Below are 27777 nucleotides of genomic sequence, written 5' to 3'. Positions count from 1 at the left end.
AAAACGTTTTTGTATTTTTATTTTGATGCCAATATTTTCCCTTTTACTGAAAATGAATATCGCTTCCAAATGTTGGTTATTGGCCTCCTTGACTACTAACGATAAGCATCAGCCCTAAACAAACAAGTAAACAAAAGACGTATGAATAGTTCTCAAATTTTAAATAAATCAATACATAGAAAGTAGAGTGGCTGGCAATAATAACAAACATACAACATTTCATATTCTAATTCAAATACTGGAGAACCCAGTTAGGATTATTCACAGAGAGATACACACAAACCACCTGCCTGCTTGAACCAAGTCCATTCCGGACAAATGGTAACAATTTTACTGTGATTAGTAAAACGATCGATGCCGCTCATGATCATTGATGTGTGCTGTTTTTCAAATGGCTGTTATTAGCAAAATGACGAAGATATTCAAACTGCACAAAGAATGAAATACAAGCTACAAACAAATACAATCTACCACAATCCTATTGGCAACCAAATAAGCGCTTCCTCTCGCTCATTGCCGACCAACGTGCGGGATTAAAAAAAACAAACAATGCAATCCATGAACGCTAAAATGTACGTCGTATTGCAGCAGGCTAATATGAAGAATTAGATTACAAGAGCGAGTGGGAGGAAAAGTGCAAGTGCGGCTGACGTGCTATGAGCATATTCTGTACTTCGTTGCATCGTTGGCACCGTTCCACAAATGGAAATCACTTCCCAATGTAACATTGAATGAAAAAAACAAAACAAAAACACGTTTACAGGCTTCTTCTGAAGAGAATATCATGCAAAATATAACTATGAAAATGAGTTTTAAGTACGTGGATGGTATTAAATCATTTGTTCCTGCATGGATTGACTGAAAAATGATATAGGATTTGGTGAGCCATGACACATGAAATAATTGTCTGGTGGAATAATCATGAGTGCTGAAATGAGTTTATTACAAATGGATGCCATGTGACGGAAACTGGGTGTACATTATGCAGTGTCTGTTTTTTTTTTTTTTTTTGTGACAGCTGTCAATGTGGATGTCTGCAAAAGCTACAGAGACAAGCTATCAGCAGAATAACAATTCGGCACATTGCAAAGATAGACTGCGGCACGTCGCCTTGTCTTGTAATGACGACAGGCAGATGAAACTTAGCATTCAATATATAGCGACGGGATTATTCATTTATTTTGGTAGAAGGGTTTTTTCCAGTTACCTTAAAGTTTGGATAACGACCATGTGGTGTACTTAGTGATTGAATGTCAACAGGTGCAAATTGATTGTTCAAATACTTTACATATAGTAAACTAATAAGCTTTGTTTGCAGTTTTCATTGCTGCACTCTTTCTACTCCAGCATTATTAATTAACACGAGGGTTACACTAAAAAGTAAATATTATTCAATAAAAACGGTTTTTTTTTGTAATCATGATATTGTTGTTTTATTCTCATAACAAGATATTGCGCTGTATTAGTGCTATTTTTCCATAATGATTGCTATTTAATTGCTACTTTGCTCTTGTAAAATTCTCGCTGTTTCATTGTAAATACAATTCTGCTTTTTTAAAAAAGCATATCACAAGCCTATTTGTTTCGAGTTGGCACAAGATAAGAGGCTTGTGTCCAAAACATTTTGTATATTCTCTGTATGAAAAAAACCCCAAAACAAAACACGGAAGCAAATATCCATCTACTGTATCTATTCTTGACAACTTTCCCTCATTTTCTTTTATTTTTGTTTTCATTTATTTTGCTTTTGCTTTGATTCAGTTGAGTTTTGTTTCATGTAACGTCTTGTCGGCTCATTAGGTTATCATTTCCACCTGTTCTGGTCAGCCATGTCCTTGCCTATCACCAATCAGCCACACCTGTCTTGCCAAGGTGCGCCTCATTAGTTTGCTTGTATATAGTCCCCTGTTTTCTTTCAGTCAGTTTCAGGTCAATGTTGCTATTGCCATGCCCAGTTTCTTATGTCTAGTTTCATGTTGAGGTGGTGCTCGTAGTACAAGTTGTATCATTGATTTGTTCCATCTTTTCAATCCAGTGTTTTTATGTTAAAAAACAAAAAACAAACCTAAACTGATCTGCTGAAATGTCGTTATCAGTTTGACAAAGTTGGCATTGTACTCGCCTTCCATACCAGAGAAAGCGTGTTGGTTTTGAGTAACAGCGCTGTGGAATAGTACAAGTATACCTTTAATAAAACAGAAAAGGCAAACAAATAAAAGCTATGGCCATCATATAGCTTTCTAACATTACACCATAAAAAAAAAGTGTTGAATGTGAGTTTCATTACTAGCAGCAATAAAGACATGAAATGGCAATTGTGACACCCGAAATGTGACTGTTTTCTTATTGCTTAAGGAGCTCTGGATTCTGAGATGGCTGGGGTTAGATTTTTTATTTATTTATTTTTGTTTCTGGGCAATAAAGTACAACCTTTATTTTCTCCTATACAATATTCTTCACCCTATTTGTCCCCATGAGTATAGATTTGTTATAAAATTCAAGTTGAAAGCAGACTTAACCATATTTTTATGTTGCAAAATATTTAACTCATTCACTGCCATTGACGGAAAAAGTCGTCAATGTCAAAGCTTTTGCTGGACTGACAGTGAATGTGTTAAATTAAAATCACAGATTTTAGTACGCATAGTAAATCCATCAATCTCTAGAGGAAATTCAGATTCAATTACATCAGCATTTTAGTTTTTTGATTCATAATACAGACACTTTTGTGTCAAATACCTAAATGTGAAAATATTTGGGCTTAACCGTTCAAAGAAGTACCGTAATGTAGCTGGATACAAAGAATGGAACAGATGAAAAAGGCGAGTGAAAGAATAAAACGAAGGCCCAAAGTGTGACCAGTGGCTCTACATTAAAGACTTACAACAACTTTTGTGCCCGTGGGCAGTGAGCATTCCCCAAGAGGAGAGGGGATTAGCTAGAGGAGGGGATTAAAGGCACATCCCTCACTTCAGAGGCTAATCAAATACACACCCTCTCATCTCGCTCATCCTTCCATCCACTCTCGCTTCCCTGTTTGTTCGGTCGGGACAAGCTGTGAACTGCCATCGACTGACGTCGTTTGAATGTGCCGCTGTTGCTTTGCATCTCATCGTGTACTAACAAGGCACAACAAATAGTCTTTAATTTGAGGGAGTCTGTGCTATTTTTAGTGATATGTGTTGATACAAAAAAAAAGTTTTTTCACCACAGTCAGTCAGGAAAGTCAAGTATGCCTTTTTATAAAAGTAATAAAGCGCTGTCGTATTAGTGCACCGTATATTACATTCATTTTAATTCTCTGCTCTGACTTACTCAGGCGACGTCTTACTATTTAGCCGTACGCTTTATTGGAGCAAAGGACGATTGATTAAATGACAAAAGCGGAGTGGGAATGACATGGAACACAGCCAAGTGGAGTTCTGACAGAACAATTAGACTGCGGAACATATTTGAGAGGACCGCCATGTCTTAAATGGCAGTAAATGTTATGATGTCAAACATGTGCATTGGTCCAGCTTGCACGCTTTGTTTTTAAATATAAACGAATTTCACGCAGACAATGTAAATGAAAATGTGTTAACTTGATGACAGGGTGGACATTTTTGGTTCATGTTAGCATGGTATGAGCACACGGTGGACTTTTTAACTTGGCACCATGATTCAGTTTCAGATGACTGCACCAAATATTTGAATTTCTGAAAGGTTCAACTGACTTTTTACGATGACAGAGTGGACATGTTAAGACACCATTCAACTCCACTCAACATGGTGGAAATTACAAAAGTGGAAATATTTATTCTTCAAGTAGCCATTGTTTCCTCATCAGTTGCTGAAAGCCAAAGTCCTGGTTACAGTTTCAATGAAAACTTTGGTGGATTTCTGAAAGGGGCAGTTGCACCATAATGACAGTGTGGACAGCAATTTCAGGGGCACACGGAAAATGTTTACTTTTAACTATTAAAATGGAATACATTATCAAATAATTCCATTCAATTAGATTCTTATTGACCATTTGCACCGACGTCGCGTGATAACGTGACTGCCCCAACATGGACGGCGGGAGAAAATTCCGTTTGAATGGAAGTGGACGGGCCGCGAAGCGATTTAGGTACTTGGAGACTTTTATTTTACAAATTAAGCGGAAACTGCTTGTTCAATTGACGTTCACCTGTCGGCAGAAGTGGAACATTTTATAGGTGCTCATAGAGTGCGATATATTAAAAGAAACTGGAGATAGCTAGTTTGAAAACAGCCCCTTCTGTCCCCTGCTGTTTTCACGGAGCTAATCAAATCGCCGACTTTGCCGGAATTCACAGTGCACGAACTATATCACTATGTTGTCAATAATGTATCGCCTTACACCGGAGTTGATTTAAAAGCTAATAAAAGTCTAGACGCATTCCAGTTTTTTTCCGCTGCCTGCAACGAGATGCTATGCTCACACCCGAGGGACAATCTACCTCATAATGGCAAAGGTTAAAGTTGTTTTCATGCTAACTGACTTAGTTTTTTTAAATGTTATTTTTACACATTCTGTCCTATATTGAAACACCTTTAGTGAATATGCCCCAAAGTATAGACCTCATATTAAACAATGATTGCTGCTCCTTCCTCCTAAGGCAATGCCACAAAAAAAAAAAAAAAAAAAAAAGTCTGTTGAAATAACAGAGTAAAATTAGCTTCTGACAAGCCCGGAAACCTTTTGAAGAGCTGGCAATTTGCTTGTGAATTCTTTGTGACTGGTAAGTGCCAGTGATCAAACAAGTTATTCATGTTGGTTTTAGGCTTTGAGTTGCTTGAAAAACATTTTTCCAAAAGCGTAGCTCTGTAGTCGGAAGATTACAGGAGCTGCTTTGCGCATTAATCCCACAGTAGCCCTCCATTTATATTTATAATAGACGGCTACATTTTTGTACATTGGTAGCGATAAGCCCGTCCTCATCACCGGACTATTAAACACTCATCTTACTGTATATGCAGCAAAGGCGGCTGTATATCATTTTTGTCCGAGCCTGTGATTGAAGGCACGAGAAATACAGTGCGGTGAGATGTGCTGACATTTAGCTCCATTGTAATGAACAAAGGTAATTAGATCATATAGAAATCCCCTGATAGAAATGGGATGAAATATTGCTCAAGTATGGAGTCTAATGCCTCGAAATGGAGAGGCAGATATATGTGCTGCGTTGTAAATAACTAGCGCTCTCGAACTTCATCTCCGGTACTCATTTCAAGGAAGATGGAGCACGCAAATGGGATCGCTTACCTCAGGGTAGATCAGTACTGTACATTTGTCAATTAACACTTAATTGCTTTGCATAATTGTGCAAAATTAGTCATCCTTATGTTCTATATGTATGGTTTATTCATATGTGTTAAACTATTTCCCACAAAGGTACTTAGAACTCTCATCCTATTACATGTACACAATTGCGCCTGTATTTTATTATTGTATATTTTTAACTAATTTAATTTGAAATCGTAAGTCTTGGGGGGGGGGGAAAGTGAATTTTAATTTTTGTACAATTCATCTTGAAAGAGGATGTGGTGAAAGAAAATGGGAAAATTTGAAATTTTTGCACAGATTTTCTGCTAAAGTAATAGCAAAACCCATTTTTCAAGAAAAAAAAAATACAGTTCCATAGAATTACTGGAAAGTTGTGATAATGAATAACACTTTTAAATAGATAAATAATACATACTTGGAACAAAACAACACAAAATTCACAGTTTACTAAGGATGGGCAAGTACCATTTCGGGTATCGGTATCAGGCCGATACATGGCCTTATTTCAAAGTATCGGTGCATATGACGTTTAGACGTATAGCAGTACACAATGTAACAAAATATGATTCAATTACTGTCATTAAAAGTATAACATTTGAAAGCAGTTACAAATAGATTTAAAGACGAAGTGAAGAAATTAAAAAAATGGTTTTCTAAAATTACTCAGAAGTATAAGAATAGAGATTTTAGTGGGGCGTGTTATACACGGGTACGTGATACTCATGGGATTTTTACGGAGTCGAATCTGGCCCCGGGCCTTTTTTTTTTAGACACCTGTGGTTAAGCTGATAAGCTTCCAAAAATAATCAGCCAGCTCAATTCGGTGAAACATCTTTTTTCTTTTTTTTTTCTTTTTTTTTTTTTTTTGTAAGAATGTATCCTGTGCATACTAACATGCTAATCAAGAGACAATTGTGTTAATGGAATGTGAAATAGACATCAAGAAAAGAAGCTTTAGCCTTCTATGAATAGCAAGAGGGTGAAATGTGACCCAATGTACTCAACCCAGCGCGGTGATCCGCTCGTCTGGCACCGTGTCGGGGTGGCTCGCTGCGATATTAAGTCGTCTCTTATGGGGGCGGGGGGAGAGTGACAGAGCTGAAACGGGAATTTGGCACTAAAGCCGTCACTAATGCTAATTCCAGCGAGGCTCATAAAAAAACGTTAATCTGTAATAATGGCACAAATGTATAACAGGAAATGGGAGGGGTTACCTCCTTTCCACTCTAAGCCCTTGACAGTTGTAGCTACTAAGTTTCTTTTTTTAACTCAAATTGATATGTTTCAAGTCGAGAAAAAGCTTAACAATGACAACAGTTTGAGAGTGTAAAAAGTTATTTTGTATATTCTTTCTTAGGTCTTGAAATTTTCATCAACCAAAAGGATTTTTGTGTTTGTGTGTACGCTTGTACAAACGGCATCCTAGTGGGTGAACAAGAGAGAGCGTCGAACCGCTGTGAAATGACTCAGAAGAGGGGATTAGCGAAGGGTTATAAGCCCGTTGTACGAGTTTGGGCCTTTTTCGCTGGAGATCAGACGGAAAGTAGCGCCGCCGCCAAATCAGACACAGTGTTCTTCCCATGCTCTGCTCTCCGCTTTCTCTTTATCATTATCAATGTCGCAGCACAATGGAGGCCACACATGCCTCTGCTGGCGGCAGCATCATGCACGGAGGAAAAAAACTCAACACCCCCAAGCAAATGGAAAAGGAAAGAGTGATTATTGATCACAGATGGACAAATAGTTATCTTCACCACATCAAATAAAATGGAGTCAATATCTCTTCACAGGTCGTGTGCTGGCTGCCGCTGGACAGTTGGTTGGTGTGGTATACTCAAGAATCAACCCTTCTTTTTTTAATTCATTTAATTGACAGTTTAGCACAGAGAGCTATGAAATAGTATCCAAGTGTTAGATTAGGGCTCTTCATGGCTAGATAGATGACTTGAGCTAGGCCGTTGTGTCGCTGTTATTTGTCCTTGCTTGGCGCCTTTCTATCTGTCTGCATTCTGACATACGTATCCGGTAAAAACCAGTTAAGGCCATCAGGCCACACATTCTCACATGGGGAGGCTGAGCCGTTCGCCCATGTGGGCGGGCGGCCTAGACAGTATAAGTGCAGGGACGATTCTGAATAGATCAGTTCCTCTTCCGCATACTAATAAAAGAGGGCTCCGCAGCTGTGTACTCGATCTTTCTGGCATCCAGTAAACAGTTCAACTAAGAAAATGCAGCCGTCTGGTTATTACTGTTCGTATAATATCGTGAGCATTAAGATACAAGAACCAGTGGAAGTTCCCACCCAGAACTTTACACAAGGCTGGACTGGCATCAAAAATTGGTCCTGCTACAACATAGCTGTCACTTATGTTGATTGGTTTAGATGGTTGTCTATATTAAAAAATAAATAAATAAATAAACAAATACATAAATAATAATAAGAAAATAAAAAAAAATGGGCTGTTCCTTCTAAATTGTGAGGTGGTCGCTTGGGGAAAATAATAACATAGCACCATTTTGGCGCCAAAAGAGTCCGGCCCACCGGGCATCTGCCCTGTATGCCTGATGACTAGTCCAGGCCTAATATTCAACATGAGGACTTTTTTTTTTTTTTTGCGAGTTCTTCATTTTTTGTCTTTGTTAAACTGGGAGTAAAGATTATTATACCTTTTTTCCTCTCATCCCTGGCACCAGGCGGGCTCTGTACAATTTCATTTCGGAAGTACCTTGAAATGTATATTTTTCAATTTCCTCTGACATACAAATTGGACACTGAGTTTTGTAAATTTACTTTGTCACAATCTGTTGATGTTGATTTCATTATGTTTTCCTTGTGTCCCTCTTGTCTGTGCTTTGTTGCGTTATTGTGTCCACCTGTGCTCGTCAGCCATTTTTCCAGGTGTTTTCCATTGTCTCGTCAATTTCCTGGTTTCTTTCTTTCCTTGTTAGGTTCATTGTTTGTTGGCTATCCTTGTCCAAGTCGTGTCTTATTCCCTCGTGTTTGTTTAGTTGCTTTGTATCTTATTTTGAACTTCATTTGATTTAGTATTTTTGATTATTGCAAGTATTTTGTTTTTTTTAATTATGTTTTTTAGCACACAATTGCCTTATCTCCTGCAATTGTGTCCTCGACATATGTAAAACTAACACTTTTTGGTATATACATTGATTTTATGTCACATTATTGACTCTGTCAGTCAACTATTTTAGAACTGATGCTCAATAGAATGAGCCAAACATTTGTATGCATCATAAAGTTCTTTCTGAAAGGTCTAATCAAGGTCAGATCTACTGACATTGGCTGTTAAACTGACCCTGAAACAAAATTCTAGCATATGTTATAGAAGTACAATTCTAGAGCTGTAAAACTTTTTATTTGAACATATGTGATGTCACACAAATGACAGCATTGTTGATAGTCCGTGTCTATTATGTGAAGTACGGATGCATTACTGACACCAAGATGTGCAACTGCACAGCATAAGAATGTTGTTTTGGGTTTGTTTTTACAAAAAAAAAAAAAAGACCATGCAACCTCTCGTGAGTTAGGAGAGTGTGACATGACAGCCAACAATGGCTAAAAAAAAACACTTTGCATATAGCGTCATTTCCGAGCACCTACTGCAGGAATGGCATTTTACTTCCAATTAGGCTTGGTTATTTTTAGACAGCAACCCAGCATATATTTCACACGGAAAAGTTTGCCAAGATGATTTGCTTGTGGCATGCCTGGCTTCACGGCGACCATAAAGGATGAAAGTCTGCCTCATCGATCCTTCCCTCCTTCCTCTCTTTAGTTTTTTCCTCTGGTCTCTTGAGATCTTGTTAATTTGTTGGAATTTAGAGGCTTCTGGGGTTGGCGTAAGACTTTGATTTTGTAACCATGGGGAAGGCAGGAAGTGTTTGGTCGGTGCTGGATTTCACTTTGATTTATCTTTCTTTTCTTTTTATCTTTTCTGACCTTTTCTCTGGTCTCCTGACCATTTGAACCTCACGACTCTGGCGAGACTCTGAAGTACCTGGTTAAGGTGAAGGGTAATGGGATTTTTATAAGGTTTTAGGCGAATTAATGAGTATAAATGTATAGGTATTTGCACGCACGCAAACGCGCGCACACATACAAAAAAAAAAAAAAAGAGCAATGATGATAAGACGTTGAATCGGTAAGACTAAGAAAAAAAAAATGAAAGTCAATTACTGGTAAGCGGTCACAAAGAACACTTGGTTGAGAATTTGGTTCTGGCTTCCAAACCCCAAGTCCAATTTCGCTCAGTGACTTAACGATGGCAGACAGGTGCGAGAGACATCTTTAGCGCGTTATCTGTCAGTTTAAATGTGGCGACGTCCTAATGAAATACCCCCTGAGATTGATGAGGTTACAATTTGGAAAGAGTGATAATCGCACGGCCGCGAAATGACAAGAACATGACGGTGCATTTTCTATTGGAACGTGCGCGTTTATGATGGAACATCCTGTCTGCTGGAAGACGGGGGTAGTGATGACGGATCATTGCAGTTAAAAAGCAAATACGCACACACGCAAAGGCAACCTGTTTCAGACAAGTAACTAAACACACACATTTTTTGAAAAGTGTATAGAGATGAGATCTGGCCGTCAGCCAGGAAAGATATTACAGCTCTAATTTATTACCTGCTGGCCTCAACTGAACTTGAATTTTGCTGGCAGGAATGCTAAGTAGTTAGAGGGGAAAAAATGGTTTTCTTATGCACAGCTACTCAAGTCAACTTATACTGGAAAAATATGCAGTGACAGTCTGATTAAAGACAATTACTGCGGGAAAAATTTTGATTTATTTAGTGTGTGTTCATAGGTGTGGTTATGTTCAGGAAGGGTGCTTGAGTTTAAATGCTACAAGGACCAATTACAGAAGAAACGTCTGTGGGTGGCCTCAGTATCCATGGCGAATGCAAAACATAAGTTATTTACATGTATTTTCTATGACGGTGTTTTAGAGCTGTCAAAATGAATCATTTAATCAATTATCAAATTAATTGACAACCCTTTTTAATCAAGTAATCATTTGGAGCCATTTTTTTATTTAAAATCCTCTGATTTTGGCATCAGCATTAACTCATTTGCTCCCAACAACGTGTAAATACGTTTTTGTTTAATGTTCTAAGTGTCCCAAAGACGTATTTATACGTTTTGTTTTGTTTTATGCTAGAGCATACAGAAGGCTTTGATGCAGCCTCACAGCGGCTGTTTTACTGGATTTTGACTGATTTTGCAAGGCCCACAGAATATTGTGTTCTATTGCTATAAGAACATGGAACCTATCAAAAGAAAGATTAAAGTCTCTTCTTTCATCAGGAAAAAAAGTCAGTTTCTATCTGTTTCCGTTTTGCAGCAATTAGCATTAGAGAGCTAAGTTTCATCAGTTTTCACGAATCTATTTAAATTGTAAGTAATTTAGCTTTTTTCTAGATGGCCCTGTTTGATCTCCTTTGCTCTGCTGCCACCTGTTGGCCGTTTGTGTAATAACTACCATTTCTGCAACCGTTCTTTGCAGTTGAGAGGCTGCATCAAAGCCTTCTGTATGCTCTAGCATTAAAAAAAAAACGTATAAATACGTCTTTGGGACACTTAAAACATTTAAAAAAACGTATTTACACGTTATTGGGAGCAAATGAGTTAAATATTGTGAACATGACAACGACGATATTGTGGCAGTTATAATATCACAACATAGCCCTTATTGTTACATCCCTAAGTAACAGTACTCCGTTTTTTTTGTAGAGAATATCTCAAGGCACCACTGTATACTGTACTAGAAGCCATATGGTTATTGAGGTGATGCAAAACGTACAAATATAGGCATCCTATTAGATGGATAGGTCTGTTTATACTTTCAGGGGGGCCATTTTCCAGACTAATTGGCTGCACAGCACCCTAGCAAGCCTGGAGGGATCCACAAAAGTGTGAAATTTCCTGACAACAGGAGGGGAAAAAAAGGCCCCATCAATCCAATTTTGATCATAACCATAACTGACGTTTTATGATTCATTAGGCATCGTATAGAGAGAATAACACACTGTCACTGTGAATGAAGGCAGGAACGGCTCTTCAAGTACGCGTCTTCAAAGACGAGAAACTAAATAGGCGGAGGGGAGCGTGCCAATCAGAGTTCACAGCAACCGAAGCCGAGCCTTGATTGGATGCCATGCTTCACTCGTGTTGTTTAATCCTTCCACATACTGTAGCTTCAGGTAATTAAACGAGCTCAACTTGGCTCATGAATGACTAACTCATTTTCAAAAGGCAGCTAGTAACCATAGCAGCGGATCTGCTAAATGAGAAAAAAAAATAGGATGTGTAAAATAACATCGGGCGTGATGGACAATAGTTGCCGCTCGTTGGCCCACTTGACTGCACACGTTCACGTTCGGGATGGCGCTCGCTCGACTACTAACATGTTGTGGCCACACATGGCATTTTCCAGAAATTAACAAAAGTGCAGCCAGCGCACGCAAGCGTCAGATAACAGCCGAAGCGAGGCAATGAGCTGGATGAAACAAAAGAAGGAAAACAAAGACATCTGACATGCTGCAATCATTCTGCATCACGCAAATTTCGCTTCCAAATACTAATGAATCTTCCCTTATGCCGCAGGGTGAAAGATGTAATCATTGAGCAGGCATTAAAAAAAATAAAATAAAAAAAAAAATAAAAAAAAAAAAAGCTCTATGACGAGGAAAAACGACTGATTTTTAAGGAAGATTTTGCACACTTCAAGTGTGGCATCTGTGGAAACCAAAAAGACAGCAACTCATATGGGACACTTGTGAACTAGACAGACAAAACTGGTAGGGGTTGTTTGTTCACGTACGCGACAAGACAGCTCAATCTAGTTCCTCGCGGGCCCGCAAGGAGTTAACACCGTAATAAAGAGAGAGAAGTGGGAAACCTGGATGGTACACACATAAAGGAAATGTGAATAAGCCAAAGCTAAAAGAGAATTATCTCATGTCCCCCCCCGTGTCAATCGACTGTGTCCACGTGTCACAGGCCGAAGTACTTGTTGCTATCATGCCTAACCGCTGTCCCAAATGAGTGGAAAGAATAGCGAGAGAGATGGTAATCGATTTGGTCAGACATACAACCGTGAGCAGGTCGGACTTGCTCAGCAGCCGAACACCCTGAAATAGAAATGTGGATCGGCGTGGGTGCAATGTTTGCAAGTCAGCAGCACTGGGAGAGGTGGGAAGACATGTTTGTGGCAGATTCTAGGTTTTGAGAGCAACTGTACAATCTGGAGGATCACCACTTCAATACGGAAGCGCGGGACTGCCAATGTGGAGTAAACATTTGTGTTAGAACGTATTTGAAAATATGTTGAATTTATTTGAATGTATTGCTAGCACGTTCCAACGTGTACTTAAATGCTCAAAACTCAGCTTTTTTTTTTTTTCCCATAATGCCACGGATGTCAGTACCCCTGTGACATTATGGGGGGAAAATGCCAAATGGAAATGCAGACATAATAAATCATAAAAGTTCTGCACAAAGTTTTATTTAATTTTAAAACAGATTTGTATACAGTGCTCCCTCCTTTTCCGCTTAGGTTACAAAAAATAGCCACAATAAATGACATCCGCGAACTACATAGCTTTGTTTTACATTTATTATCAATGTTTTAAGGATCTAAAACCCTTCACCACACAGTTTATACACTTTTCTCATTGAGACATTTACATTTTATCACATTTCTCTCTTGTTCAAGCAATTCAATAACCTGTGCCTTTTTTTTTTTTTTTTGCATTTATCTTAGAAGTAGGTTTGGACTAAGTTGCAAATGCGATTAAATATATTTAAGTTATTTGAATGGATACCTGAAAATATGTTCAGTGGTAGATATGAGAATTTAAAAAAAAAAAAAGTAAAATGAGACCATTTTCATTCATGGTAGATTTTTATGTAGTACAGTATTTGTAAGGCTAATATCGGCATGCTTCGTGTTTGGACTGGCCGGCAAACTGCACCAAGGCATAAATCTCTTCATAATCTCTTCATAACAATATACAAAATTAATTAGCCCTTGCTTAATAGATCTCCCAGAGCCGTCATTTTGACTGTTCTCAAAATTGGATTTGTTGTTACTCTGTTTACATAGATAAACAATGTTCCAGGTCTTTTGACTTTTCCTCTCTCTGTATTCATATCATTACTGTCCTGCCATTTTATTGTATTAAAAATAGAAAATATTTAGGACTAATTGCTACTTTACCTCCACACCTGTCAGAAAAAGCAAGCGAGGTGCTTTATTAGCTACTCAAAATAGCAAGAAATAACCATATTAGCCAATTACTATTGTTATTATTAGGCGGAAGTGCAAGCCGTCAAAATGACTGCTCTGGGAGCTCTAGTTGTTTTAGAATTCTAGTAGTGCTAGTGTTAATTCTAAGTGCTATACTGGCATCTACCATTAGTAGAAAAAAAATATCAGAAAAATGACTCACTAATAAAGGATGTAAAAAAAAAATTAAACTCACAGGTAACGCCTTGCCAGGTGATTGGTGGTACGGGAAGGGTTATACATCAGCTGAACTTGAGATGAGCTGACATTGTTTGGGGACCAGCCATTTCCTGTCACAGGAAACAGGAAATACTCATTTTACTTGTTTTGTATTGGATTTGTTTTTCCAGCCATTTAACTTGTGGGAGAATGGAGCCTGTACAGTATATATTGTGTAGTGTATTCAATTGTGTGGCGTTGTCGTAGGTCATCATCACCTAGACATGAACAAAGTTTAAATGTAAACAAAATCCAGGGCCCTTGTGTTTTATGTTCCAACCCCACTTCAAATTGTTGCCAAGGATACTTGCAAAATGGCAATTAAGAGCACACATTAGACACATTTTAGTGTTACTAGTTTGTTCAGCCAACTGCAATATGGCGATTACTTGAGTAATCAATGCAGTAATTAATTACTATTTTTAATTCAGCCAACTGTAGTATGGTGATTACTTAAGTAATCAATGCAGTAATTGATTACTATTTTAATTCATTCAATTGTAATATGGTGATTACTAAAGTAATTGTTGTGGTAATCGATTCTAAAAAGATTCTTTTGCAATAACCCTAATAAAATTTAAATCAAAGCTACTTCAGAGAAAATGCAGTGGACTGCATACATTGTATATGCAAATTCTACGATGTTTCATATCTGACTTAGGCTTGATGGCACCAAAAAAGGAATTTAAAGTGCCGCCGTTACAAAGATTGAACTGTAGAATACATTTTAATCATCTGATTTTTCTTGTGTGGGTAGTTCATTCTGCTCTACTTCAGTCTCCATTATAAAAAATACAAGCCTGTTTCTCGAGTCATACTGACCCGTTTTGTCAGTGTGTGATTGACAGCATCTAATTACACTTGAAGGTGGTGTATTCCTTTAAGGTGTTATTCCGTGATGTTCACTTCTCTTCAGGGTCCCCACCAAGCATGCCAGATTTAGGTTCAGCACCTAAATTGGTTTCGGGAGAGGTGCTGATGGCGTGGTGAGAGGAGATTGTACTTCTAAGATAGCGGAACTGCAAAGGGGAATTAAAAAGCTGTTACACCCCAAGCTATAAAATCTGAATATAAGAATCACGAGGGATTTTCTTCACCACTAGAGCATATATACAGTCATAAGGCTTTAAATGTTGACTTTATTGTTCTTGTATAGTGTCCAGTTGTGATGTTCCCTTTCAGGAAAGTTCCATTGTCAAGGTTTAGAAACTAAAATAAATAAGCTGCAGAGCCCAGGATGCAGCAATAGATTAAACGAAACTGACATTTATCCTGTACATTTGTTCAATTCAAGACAATCCACCATTTTGCAAAAGCCAAAGGGGGCTTATTATTTGAGCAAAGAAAATGAGACTGATTAACAATGCAAACGACACTGCCTGCCTCTGTTGGATAACTGTGAGCACTTTGGGCCAAGTATTTAGTTAGCGTCACCAAGATTTAGCTTTGTATTTGGCCCAAAAAACAATAAAATTCTCTTGTAGCTTTAATTCAATGTAAACAAACTCTCCCTTTTGCCACTTAGCCAGCTTGATGGCAGTTATTTTAAGCTGAGGAGCAGACCGCTGTCTAAATACGTTGAGTATTAAGTAGGGTATGGCCCTGCAAACACCAGCCAAAATAGGCCCATGTTATTATTATTATTTATTTATTTATTTTTTATACACCCAAAATATTGGTCAAAAAACACTGAACATTTAATCTAGATTTTCTACAAGAAACGAGGAAATAGGAATTTCCATCCATCCATTTTCTTAACCGCAATCTCCTCACAAGAGTCGCAGGGGTGCTGGAGCCTATCCCAGCTGGCGGGGTACACCCCTGACCTGGTTGCCAATCGCGGGGCAGGAAATAGGAATACAATACCTTAAAATGGGAAAATATCAAAAACTAAATTTGAAAAAAAAAGAGATGTAGTTTTAATATGTAATATTATTGTAATTTGTCATCACTATTCACCACTAGATGGCAGACATCAGTTGGTCTTATACTGCTCTAGACTGTACTACAACGTGAGTAGCAATAATTTGTGTGGATTTGGAATGACATGCAGGACAAACATCCAAAAATTTTGAGTGAGTTGATTTTTGCGAAAGAAAATGTATGTGTGTCGTCCTTGAATGGTCATTTTTATGCGAGAGTAATTGAAATAAAAGGGAGCCGGAAAGTTATTTTACATATATTTACAATTGGCGGGGATGAATTTCATTTTTTTTTCTTCATAATTCATCAACCAGTCGCTAAAAATTCATACCAGCGGTCGGGTCATAGAACGAACATAGAATTGTATCGTGCGCTTAAATGTGGCTCGTTTGTGCAGATATTTTTTTCCACATCATATTGCGATGCACAGTCACATTAAGGTCTCTCCTCAGTCTTTGAGCTGGAGGGGTAATATATCACAGAAGTCCAGGCTAAGGTTAATTACACTGTCGGCCTATGCAACTCTCCCATTTCATCCACCTGCGTAATTGATGTGAGGGTAGCGGGAGAGCCGTATGATGACACAGCCGATGGTCATGATGCTTAGTCGGGGGGCAGATCACATGCTGAGCCTAAAAAAAAAAAATGCAGATCACTTGTGCAACATAAGTACCCACCAAAAGTGACCATTTCTAAGCTGTTGCTTGTGATGTCTCCGCCATTATCTGCACTGCTTATCCTCGGCACGGTCTGGCCAGATCTATCTCGGCTGACACGGGGAAAGATGGGGTACACATAGGACAGACGTAAAATCAATGGCGGGGGGCTGACACGGAGACGGACAACCGCTCTCATTTACACCTACGGGTGAGCGTTGCCAATTAACCTTTCTCTTTCCTACCACCCACAAACCAATAACCTTCTCGCTGTCGTGCCACAGTGGTGTAAATGACGCTACCGTGCCACCTGCGTGAAATACCAGGACGCACCAATCAGATTTGGAGCTCAAAATAACAAAACAGAAACGGCACCCACCGAGGGCTGGACTGGCCATCTGGCATACAGGGCAGATGCCTTGTGGGCCGGCGTCTTTTGAAGCAATGATGATATTTAATAAAGCTTCAACAGGAAAAGAATTATTTTGTGTGCATGTCTCCAAAAGATTATTTGATATGGTTGCAATTTGTAGGATGTGAACTGATTCAAGGACGGTTCAATTCAGTTCAACAGTAGGATTACCATTCAATATGGTACAGCTCAGTTGGAGAGGGTATGATGCAAACCGAAATAACAAAAAACAAAACCGTTTGCACCAAAACATGTCCACACCAAAACAAACCGGTCCCAGATAAAACAATCTTCCGGGGCTTGCCGGGCTCAAGGTGTGTAGCCCCCACCAGGGAATGCACCCACAAACAACAAACTAAAACAATAAATGGGTGCCTGATGGAATGATTTAAAAACAAAAAAACACTCAATAGGCTAAACATGCTCCAGAACCACTCGGTGAAAAACTTTGACAAGACAGACGATATCGAAATATGAAATACGCACATCACAACTTGTATTTTTATGTTACCTTGAACTTTATTCAATATGAGTAAATTCCTGCGGGAGCTCTTAATTCAAATGTATTTCCTCTTTTTGCGTTGACGTGCCGTTCGCTAAGCAGGAGAATCAAGACGTCATATGCGCACGTGCGGCTAATGTAATCAAGCGGCAGATGACGTTGGAATTGTCCTCAAGGGCCAGATGGTGTTACAAGGATTGGATAACGGTGCGTTGGCTGATCCACGCTGTTTGGCGATACAAAATAGTTACAGCCTGCGTGCCCGGTAACCCCATATTTAACCGTTGTGGAGTTGAGTTGGTAGCATATGCTTATAAAAGAGAAAATCACACAAAAAAAAAAGAAAAACTTCCGTTTCAAACTCTTTGGATCAATACAGTCTGTCAACCTTTGTTTTTCAATCCCTATGGGCTTCTTTGAAAAATATAGCATGAAAGGCAAACGATTATTGCGCACACATTATGGAGTCACGATCTTTGAAAATTCCTCACTTGGCTTAAGGTTAAATAAAAGAAGAGGTACTCTGTTTTTTGTTTTATGATAGCAACTATCGCCCTCTGTGTTTGATTAATTAAAGAAGTGAATTAGCAATGTGATTCTTGACAACTCATTTACTTGTCTTTGCCCTGCTGTCCTCCTTCCGGCCAACTCGGCCCGACAACTCCCAATGAAACCGATCCTTTCACGGTTGTTGCCAAAAGGCCTCCATTAATTGTAGACAGTGGTTCCATAGGCTGCCTTTTGTTTCTTGATGATGTTTTTTTTTTTAGCCGTAGCCTCAGCCGAGCCCAGTCACGCTTATTGACGAGCGCAAACCCGAACCCCTGCAAATATTGACACAGTCACCGGAGGCCACGCCAAATGAGTGCCGCCCCAGTGACAGAGGCATCTGTGACTCCAAATGGAGCATGGCAAGCATACAAAGTAGGGGAAGAGAAAGAAGACAAACCGTAGCCGGAATCTTACAACATCCCATATCATTACGTGTAGGAAAAAGAAGCAAGATTGATAATAAAAGCAGGGATCAATATTAGGCCCCCCACCAATATGGATTTTTAACAGAAAAAAAAAATACACAACTAATTTGGCAATTGATTAAATAATGTATATTAATGCATGAAATAACATTCCCCAAATGCATTTCAATAGGTATCAATTTGATTACAATTAATCAGCTGATTAAATATAGAAATCCATTAAAAAAAAAAAAATCCCCCGAATGCATTTCAACTGGCGTCAATTACACTGATTACCAATTATAGAAACTCATAGAATGTTTTGCCCTCAAATGCATTTCAATTGGAGTCCAATTATACCAATCACCAATTAATTGGCAGATTAATTTAAAAAATAAATCTATAATACAAAAGACAACACCGCCCCCAAAAAAAAATTATTTCATTGAGCGTCAACAATAAATAGATATTATTTTTTATAAACAAAAAATTCCCTTTCTCAGTATGCTGTGAGTGGCAACATGTGTTTTTAAATAATGAAGTTTTATAAGGACATTAATTCTGTATTTTTGTAACAAATTGACAGTTCCAGAAAATAATGACCTTATCTCCAAATTTTATTATATAAACAATATTTTAGGGGTATTCAATAATGGATTGATGCATAATAAATAATGAGACCAGTTTCACTTTTGTAAAATTGCTGCAAATGGTTCGAGCACATGAATATAAAGTTGCTAAAGATGCTATATAAAGTTTGATTTGATTTGATAAAGGAAAAAATAACTGTCAAACGGCTGAATATTTGTGATTTTTGGAGGGCCATAATCGGCTGATTTAATTTACATACAGGGATGGGGGTGGTGGGTATTTTTGTTTGCATCTTGCTACCACGAAGATTGACACAGATGTCCGCCCTTTTCCAAAATGATCCATCAAGCTGGGCTTTGGCGGCACCAGCGACTCGTTCAGAAGCTCATTAGAAAGTCTGTGACTTTGCTTGCTCACTGCATTGCTTTCAGTGTGCGCCCATTTACAGAGTCGCTTCCATGAAAAATAAGATGTGAAACAGGCAGATAGATGAGAGGCACGGTTTGGATGTGCGTATGGGAGAGATAGTGGAGGAGGAGGCAGCAGTGCTGGCATTAGTGCGTGACGTGGGCGGATATTGAAGATGCTATTAGTATCGCATTTACAGGCCTTATAAAACTGCCAAGGAGTCGGGTGGTTTTCATACATCTTGGGCTGATACGCGTCACGCCGCCGTTTGCGTCCCAAGCCGCAGCGGGTCCGATGATCATTCAGCGATAGCGATGTCATTACAAGCTGTCACTTTATCCTGTTTAACCTTGCAACTTTCATCTCGGCCGTGCTATAACATTTCACTCCCTTTCTAAAAAATAACTGTCACAATTGACACGCAGTCAAATTGTACTCAATAGCACTTAATGTTACCGTAATTTCCCGTATATAACTCGCACCCGTGTATAATACATTTTTTTTTCCTTCTCATTCTTTTTGGAATGTCAAAGATTTTAAGGGTTTCTGGGTAATTTTGGGCTGCTGAGTCTGAAAATGACATCAGTTTCTTTAAGTTGGCTCGAGTTTTAGAGAGATACTTTTGATATTGATAGAATTCTCTGAACTTTTGCTTAATTTTCACATGAACCATGATTTCCATATAGAAGGCTCTGTGCGATAATGAATAACGACGTTGACGATATTGCAAAAATGAAAGAATGCTGTATGGAAATGATTGAAAAGAAAGAAAAACCTCAAACTTGAAAAAGTTATTTTCCGATTCAGAGACATCAAAATGCACAAAAGCCGTTGAAAAATTATTGGCACCAGAACGTGTAGACCAGTGTTGCCAGAATGAATGAAGATTCAAAACATACCAATAAAGTGTAAATTCATCTTAAAAACTAGTAAAACTTAAAAATTGTGCTTTTTTTCCCCCACACACACAATGGTCTTCTGAACACATTTGTTAAATCGTATTTTCTACTATTTTTATTTTCCTTTTAGTAAGCTACTTTTTAATTTCTTTACTTTACTTTTACATGACTGAAATGTTACACATTGTATGAATTTCACCATTTTATGCTGCATTTGATGATGGTTGGTTGATCAGAGTTGGCTATTCACAGTTCTGACTTGAAGGCATTTGAGGCGAAGTAAACAACCAAAATGGTGGATAGTGATAAATCTTTTTTTTTAATCTATTTTGGTCCTCAAAACTCATTTTGACCTCCCAGCATATTTACCTTCTCGCAATTTTGCTTCATTTATTGTTTTTATCTTATTTCATAAGCAATACAAACACTTGAGTAATTCACCGTATAATTTAATGCAGGGAGAAATCGGCATATGAAGAAAACATATATACATATATATATATATATATATATATATATATATATATATATATATATATATATATTTTTATACTCAAGTAAATTATGTTTTACCGTTCACGGTCTTGTTTCCGCAGGGTCGCCATTGTAGAGTGACATCACTTTTTTTTTTCTTTTCTTTTTTCCCCCAAACTTCGCACGTGGAAATTCCAAGTTCAAGGGTCGTTACTGTATCTACTCACTAACTGGTTTGAACTTGGAAAAGTCCGACTTCCGACCATCCTCCAATGTAGTAGTATTTGTAGTAGGCTTGTTGTTTTTGTTGTGTCAGTGTCGTTTTTGTCCGTGTGGGTGAAAAAAAAATACACAAAAAAGGTTTGGGCATAGTCATGAAAAACGACCGTACACGACAACCTGGATGTTAACTGCAATGTTACGAATTGAAACGTTAACAAATCATCTGCGATTCATTAGTGAAACTCGCGTAGTAGAGTAAAAGCGTTTACTGTCTTGCAGCAACGTTGTTAAACGGAATTGCTCAGATTGCTTTTCCAGCTTACGTAACGCACTCTTGCAGCCACTTGTTGCTTTTAGCAGAATTGCCGGAGCACAGTCATTTTGTGCCCCAAAGCAAGAGAAATGACTTCACGTGTTTACTTATCCCAGCCACACACCTTTGTCTGATTCAATTGTCGAAAGCCAACAGGAACACTAAATCTGCTAGGCACACATATAATTAGTAATCCCTTCTATATGGACCGTGAGATGGTTAACTAACCACTGGTCTGTATTACAAGTAAACATAAAATGCCTTTGGACATTAAAACAGTGCTATGTGTTGGGGCACTATGTGTGAAATGCAGCCTCTCCTGATGTATTTACTATACGATGTGGGGGAATGCCACTTGATCTCATTTTGGATTGTGGCCCTAGTGAGGATCAGTGCATCCGAGCTGGAGCCAAAAAGCTCCACATAAGGAGGCTCATCCTAGACAAGCTAGAGACTTCTCTGGTGATTTTCTGCCGAGACTGCCCGCTTCAGCACTAGAAATAAAACGGTGATGTGCGGGGAGTGTTTATGGAGCTGATCATTGTGAAAATTCATTGGAACCTTCTGATCTAGATGATGAGTCACCAATAGTGCCAACTACTGGCGAGGAATATTCAATGTCAATTTTGTCTTGCCTTAACTCTTTGACTGCCAAAAACGTTTAATGACGTATGCTAAAATCCGAATGAATGCCGCCATAAACGTTAATTGACGTTCACTAAGTTTTGGTTTTTTTTTCCCTCAATGGGCAGTGCAATGTCTTGTGCAGCACTGCCTGCTCAATGGGTCGTGGAATCAAAAACACCCACTAACTATGGCCAGCAGATGGCAGCATTGTATCTCTTTTCAATGGGCTCACGGTATATGAAATTACAATGAAACACGACTGATACGATGAAATTGAACGTGTTCAAGGCTGACGTGAATGATCAAAGCCTTTGCCACATTAAATCTAATTCACAGAGCGTCAAATCAACAAAAAAAAGTAGTGTCTAAGTCACTGTTGTGCAAAAAAATTATCTTTTCAATGTCACTCAAATTACCTATTTTCAAATGGTGATTACTAAAGAACAGAATAAGATAGAAATATACTTTTTTTATGTTGATGTAGTCGTAGCGCACAATATTTTGTTTTCCTTGAAAGATGAGTGAAAATGCTTGGAATCAGCTGGCACTGTTGGGGTTGTTTTTTGGATAATATTTGGCAGTCAAAGAGTTAAGGATTGGTAATATTGATTATCTGGTATCAGTATTCATCCATCAGATATTATCACAAGTAATTCGGGGGTTTTTTTCTCAACAGTTGAGAACGCCATCGAACTTCATGTTTGGATGACAACATATTACACTTTCACAGTCTTGTCAATTTTTCCGCAGACCTGACGTGATGATTAAATTGTCGCCAAAAGATATCCCTTTGGGATTTGTTCATAAAACGCCAATCAGTACACTTCACAGATGGGAAACTGTGGGTTCAAATTCACTGAACCGCTCGAACTAAACCATTGTCCCTGTCTGCTGTTTTGTCCTCTCCTCAGCGGGGTTACAAATCAGCCCTCTCGCACATCCAACTCATCAGCCATCATCCCCGGGTTGCTCATCACCGCTAAAAGGGGACACGGCCCTGCCGGCTCCATTAGTTCTCAACGGCAGCCCAAAGAAATAAAAACAAATGAGATCATTGACTGTAGCTTTAATAAAAGAAGCTAATGTCAAAAGTTTTCAGACATGTAAATGTTGCTTTAGGTGGTTGAAAAGTTACTACCCAGGGTGAAGATGGCCCAATTGTCATGAAAGTGGGTTTGTTTATATGGACATTTGTGGGTCACGCCTGGACTCTCAATGCCGCATATTCGCCTTTGGGAGAAGTGAAGCCACTCTTCAAGTCCACCTAACTTGAATACATTGATTTCTCTTGGAGAAGTGATTCCATGTACATGTAAATTTTAATTTTCTCTTATAATATATATCTCTAGGTGCTACTCCAAAGATTTGTCTGCATCATGTTGTGAGAAACCATAAAAAATCAAGTGAAAGTAAAGCAAAATTTGCTGCGAAATGCACACATAACCTGTGAGTCACAATTCACGATATTGCGATACTCTGAATGGTTGATACAAACAAGTGAAGTTAATTGTTTGCGAGGCTCTCATGACTCAATACGTGGAAGCACCCACTGATAACAGTGTTTGCAGCAAGAAAATAACATTAGTTGTCAGTAAAAGTGGAAATGTAAGATGGCGGTCCTATGTTGCTAGCCCTCACAACTAGCTAACATTGTTAGCCAGCTTAACAATCCCCACTTAAAAAAAAAAAAAAAAGATCTAGTGCCACTAAACTACACGACGGCCTATTAGGGCCACGTATGAATATATATATATATATATTTTTTTTTAGATGTTGGGGCAATATTCAGAGAATAAAAACTTTATAGAGTTGCAAATTTACGAGTTATAATGTGGCAAATTTGTCAGTTTCTCGGAAAAAAAGGCGCAAAAAAAAAAAAAAAGATATATTTATAAGTGGCCCTAATACGCCGTCGTGAAACTGCAAACTCGTGGGGGGGTGGGGTGGGGGGTTAATAACTTAGCAACTTAAAAAAAAAAAAAAGTATCCACAGTACACGAAATGGTGAATGACAGTGTTTATATCAGAGTATTTCTGAACGTGCACTTTATTCAGCTTTGTTTGGCTTATTTGGTGGTGCTGTTACTAATAGCACCACCTGTTGGTTGGCATGCATATGACAGCCCATCTAATACAGGACTGTAAAATGAAACATAGGCCTACTTGTACAGTTAAAAGTTTTAAAAAATAAATAAAAATGGATATAGTAGAAATAGCAGTAGCGACATTGCGGCATGATACCGTCACCTGAAGACGAACCAGACCTCCATACGCGTGTGAAGTCACCCCCAAGGGGCCTTCACGCGACGTCGTTTAACCCACCCGTGACCCGATCGATCCACATGTGAAAATGGTTCAACATTCCACGGGAGAAGATGTGGAGGAGATCCACACGACATGCTTATTTTTCATCACACTGGAAAACCGATAGTGCTGTTTTTTTGTTTTTGTTAGTTTTTTTCCTTCATGTGTCTGGCGTGTGTGCGTCTTAGCTCCCACTGCGGTGACTGTACAAAGTTATGAAGCAGCCACATTTCATCGAGACACTTTATTAGGCACACCTGCACAATTTAATAAAGTAGAATTAAAAAAAAAAAAAGGATAAAGTTATCTCTGTTACACGTGCACATACTGAGTGTTTATTATTGCGGATGCAGTATAACAGCACTGCAATGACTGCATCACAGTGGGAGGTGTTTAATATGTTCAATCCTTTAAAAAAAAAAAAAAAAAAAAAAAGTAGTAGAACTGAAGTATTAGAAACGGCCGCCACACCACTGCAACCCCACGAAATTAGAAATGACGCAAATGAGCACCGCTTGAACGGTGCCAATCAAGTGTGAGTATATCGCTATTTGATCTCATTTAGACTGTGCAGGTGTGCCTAATGAAGTGGGCGACGAGTGGAGCTGTTTGTCACAGCGCGGCTGCGGCATTCAGTGGCTTTAACTCTGCTCACGGTCTCGTTAAAAAAAAAAGACCATAATCCAAATGAATTGTCGCCTCACATCCACTGCACATTTGAACTCCATGTCGGCCATTCTGTGCTTAATTTACAGCACGACCCTCATCATCATCTTCATCATCAAGGCAAAGACGTCAATTAAAATCAATAGATTAGCACAAACCAGCATGCGTCGATTTTGTTGTCCAAAGTCCCAAAAAATTCTTACCTGATCGTTGTCAGAAGTAGTTATTTGATGTAACGAGTAATCCCCGTCCGGTTCCGTGGATCCAAATGAAGTTTCTCATCCATGGCACGTCTCAGGTGCAGAGAGCGAGATAAGACTATCACTCATTCATTCATTCATTCATTCTGGATGCAGCTCCGGAATCTTCTTCCACACTGTTCTTGCCGAGCATCCCATAAGTTAAAAAAAACAAAAAAAAAAATGAGGAAATTAAATTAAAACAAGAAATGGGGAATATAGGGGCGTAAAAATCATAAAGTAGGAATGAGTCAAAAGGAAAGCACAACAAAAAAAAAAAAAAAAGATCAACACGAAAGGGAAAGGAAATCAAAACAAAATGGAAGGAATGGGCCACCCTCGTTGAAAAAAGGAAAAAAAGAAAAACATAAATCCATGTCATATAATCTCCATGGTTGGTGCATGTATTTTCCAAAGCAAAGAGGCTGCAGTTGCAGGGGCAGCGGAGTAGCAGAGTGCGCTCTGTTTTCTCTCTCTCTCTCTCTTCCCACCGGTATTCCAAGTCCAAGGGACCTCTTGATTTGACGCAAAAAAAAAAGCCCAAAATATTCTTACTACCCCCAGCCCACGGCTCCTCTTCCTCGTCGTGGGGGGTGCGGTGCGATTCGGAGAGAAGATCCACAGGCAGTGGCTCTCATTCGGCATCTGCCTCCTCTGCAGTCGCTTCTCGAGCGGAGGAACGACGCGCGCCCCCGCTGCCCTCCAACGGGGAATCAGGCGCGTTCACAGAAATCCCCCCCCCCCCCCCCCCCTTTAGTATGCCGCCCACTCCAGCTCTTCCCTGCTTGCATTGTGAGTCGTGACGTCTGCACGCGCAGTTTCCAAAAAAAAATAAATGTAGTATTCGTACTATATTGTTACTAGGGGTGTTAAAAAAAATCGATTCGGCAATATATCGCGATTCTAAAGCACGCAATTCTCGAATCGATTCAATAGGCAGCCGAATCGATTTTTTTAACATCCATATTTGATGGAAAAATATTCCACAAAACGTCTAACTTTCACACCTTAAGCATGGAAGAATATTATATTAACTCATTCCCTCACAGCCATTTTCACTCAAGTAAACCACTTCGTTACTAGATTTTGACTGATTTTGCAAGGCCCACAGAAAATTGTGTTCTTTTGCTATAAAAACATGAACCCCACCAAAACAAAGATTAGAGTCTCTTCTTTCATCGGGGAAAAAATATAGATTTGATCTGTTTCCGTTTTGCAGCAATTATCATTAGAATATAGCTAAGTTTCAGCATTATTCACAAATCTGTTTAGAATTGTGTATAAACAGCTTGTTTTCATCATGGCCCTGGTTGAGCTCTTATACTCTGCTTCCACCTGCTGGCCGTTTTTGTAATTACTACTATTTCTTTCTCCCGTTCACTGCATCAAAGCGCTAGCAAAAAACAAAAAAACAAAACGAATATATACGTCTTTGGGACACTTAAAACATTTAAAATAGAACGTATTTATACGTTTTTGGGAGTGAATGAGTTAATGGAACATTAAGCATTAATACTTTGTTTCAATGCTGTTCAAACATGAAAAATGTTACAACCTGTTTGTTAAATAAAGTGACTCACAGTTCTAAGACTGAAGTTTCAGATCAATAAATAATACATTTTCATACAAATCTTACAGTGTACATGTATAAATTTACTGAATGGTATTTTCTAAATTTGAGTTAAAAAAAAAATCTCAACAATCGACTTGTAAATTCATATCGGGATTAATCGGTATCGAATCGAATCGTGACCTATGAATCGTGATACGGATCGAATCGTCAGGTACTAGGCAATTCACACCCCTAATTGTTACGATATTAATATTAAATTTTCACTCATATTTAGTCATGAAAAAAAATCTTTATATCTGTCTTTTTTTCTAGTAAACAGCCATGCACGGGCGGTTCTAGGATCAGAAGGACCCCCCCAAAAAAGAAATGTGCGCAACACAAATAACTCAATAAAAACAATACGAGTGTCAATGATAATGGCATCCAGGTAGTTCGCTAGTCAGATAGCATCTTGGCAACATTAGCATCGGTACCCAAAAAATAAATAAATAAATAAGAATAATAATAAATCATAAGTGAATGTAACAGACGGACCACCTCTTGCTGTTCTGTGATACAAAATTTTGGTATATTCTCTCACTCGAAATATAAAATAAGCAAATGAAAGAAAGAAAGACAAATCAAGCTAGCAAGATAGAAAGAAGCAATACTAAACATGAGATTGGTAAAATCTACACAGTAAAAAAAAAACAAAACAAAACAGTAATCATTTCAAAATAAACAGCAACAAGAAAACAAATAAAACCAACAATTATAAAGTTATAAAGTTCGAGTATTAATTGGATCAGACGTGAACCGGTACAATTGCAGAAATGAAATGAAATGTTCTTTTGATTCCATTGTGAGGGTGATGAGGGTTGTATGTGCGAGTACGATGATGTATTGTTGGGGTGCGCGCAATTACTGTTTGAAATAAGATGTAAAGACTAAGGGGTAGGATTATATAAATTTTTAACTTCTTCCTACTCCTTTTGGACATGTAAACAATTTCTAACGATTTTTTTTTCTTTCCTTTCTTTCTCTTAATTTTTACTTGCTATTTGTTTATGTTTATACGTTATGTTTACATGTTCAATAAACTTCAAACTTCCAATTATTCAATGTATCGAAAGTAAAGTCCATCTTTCACTGTCCGTCAAGCATCTTGCAGGAAGTGTCTGCCTGTTTTGAATTTGTTTATGGAACAAT

At 38.4% G+C, this 27777-nt stretch overlaps 1 protein-coding gene across 25 annotated transcripts in view; it reads right to left on the bottom strand.

Annotated features, from left to right (window-relative positions):
• adgrb2 (adhesion G protein-coupled receptor B2) overlaps positions 1–25711 on the bottom strand; it is a 168636-nt gene extending 142925 nt beyond the window's left edge. For 14 of the 25 annotated variants that reach the window (XR_013280501.1, XM_077508006.1, XM_077507993.1 and 11 more), the window contains exon 1: positions 13816–13836. The gene's annotated coding sequence lies outside the window, so the exon portion shown is untranslated. Of the gene's footprint in view, positions 1–13815; positions 13838–24980 lie in introns of those variants that run through there. The other 11 variants (XM_077508002.1, XM_077508011.1, XM_077508005.1 and 8 more) reach the window with 3 other exon arrangements.
• Between the last annotated feature and the right edge of the window lie 2066 nt (positions 25712–27777).

This window comes from Festucalex cinctus, chromosome 19 (assembly GCF_051991245.1).
Source record: "Festucalex cinctus isolate MCC-2025b chromosome 19, RoL_Fcin_1.0, whole genome shotgun sequence".
Taxonomy (NCBI): Eukaryota; Metazoa; Chordata; class Actinopteri; order Syngnathiformes; family Syngnathidae; genus Festucalex; species Festucalex cinctus.
Note: the sequence above shows the minus strand (reverse complement) of the source record. Positions and strands in the feature narration are given on the sequence as shown.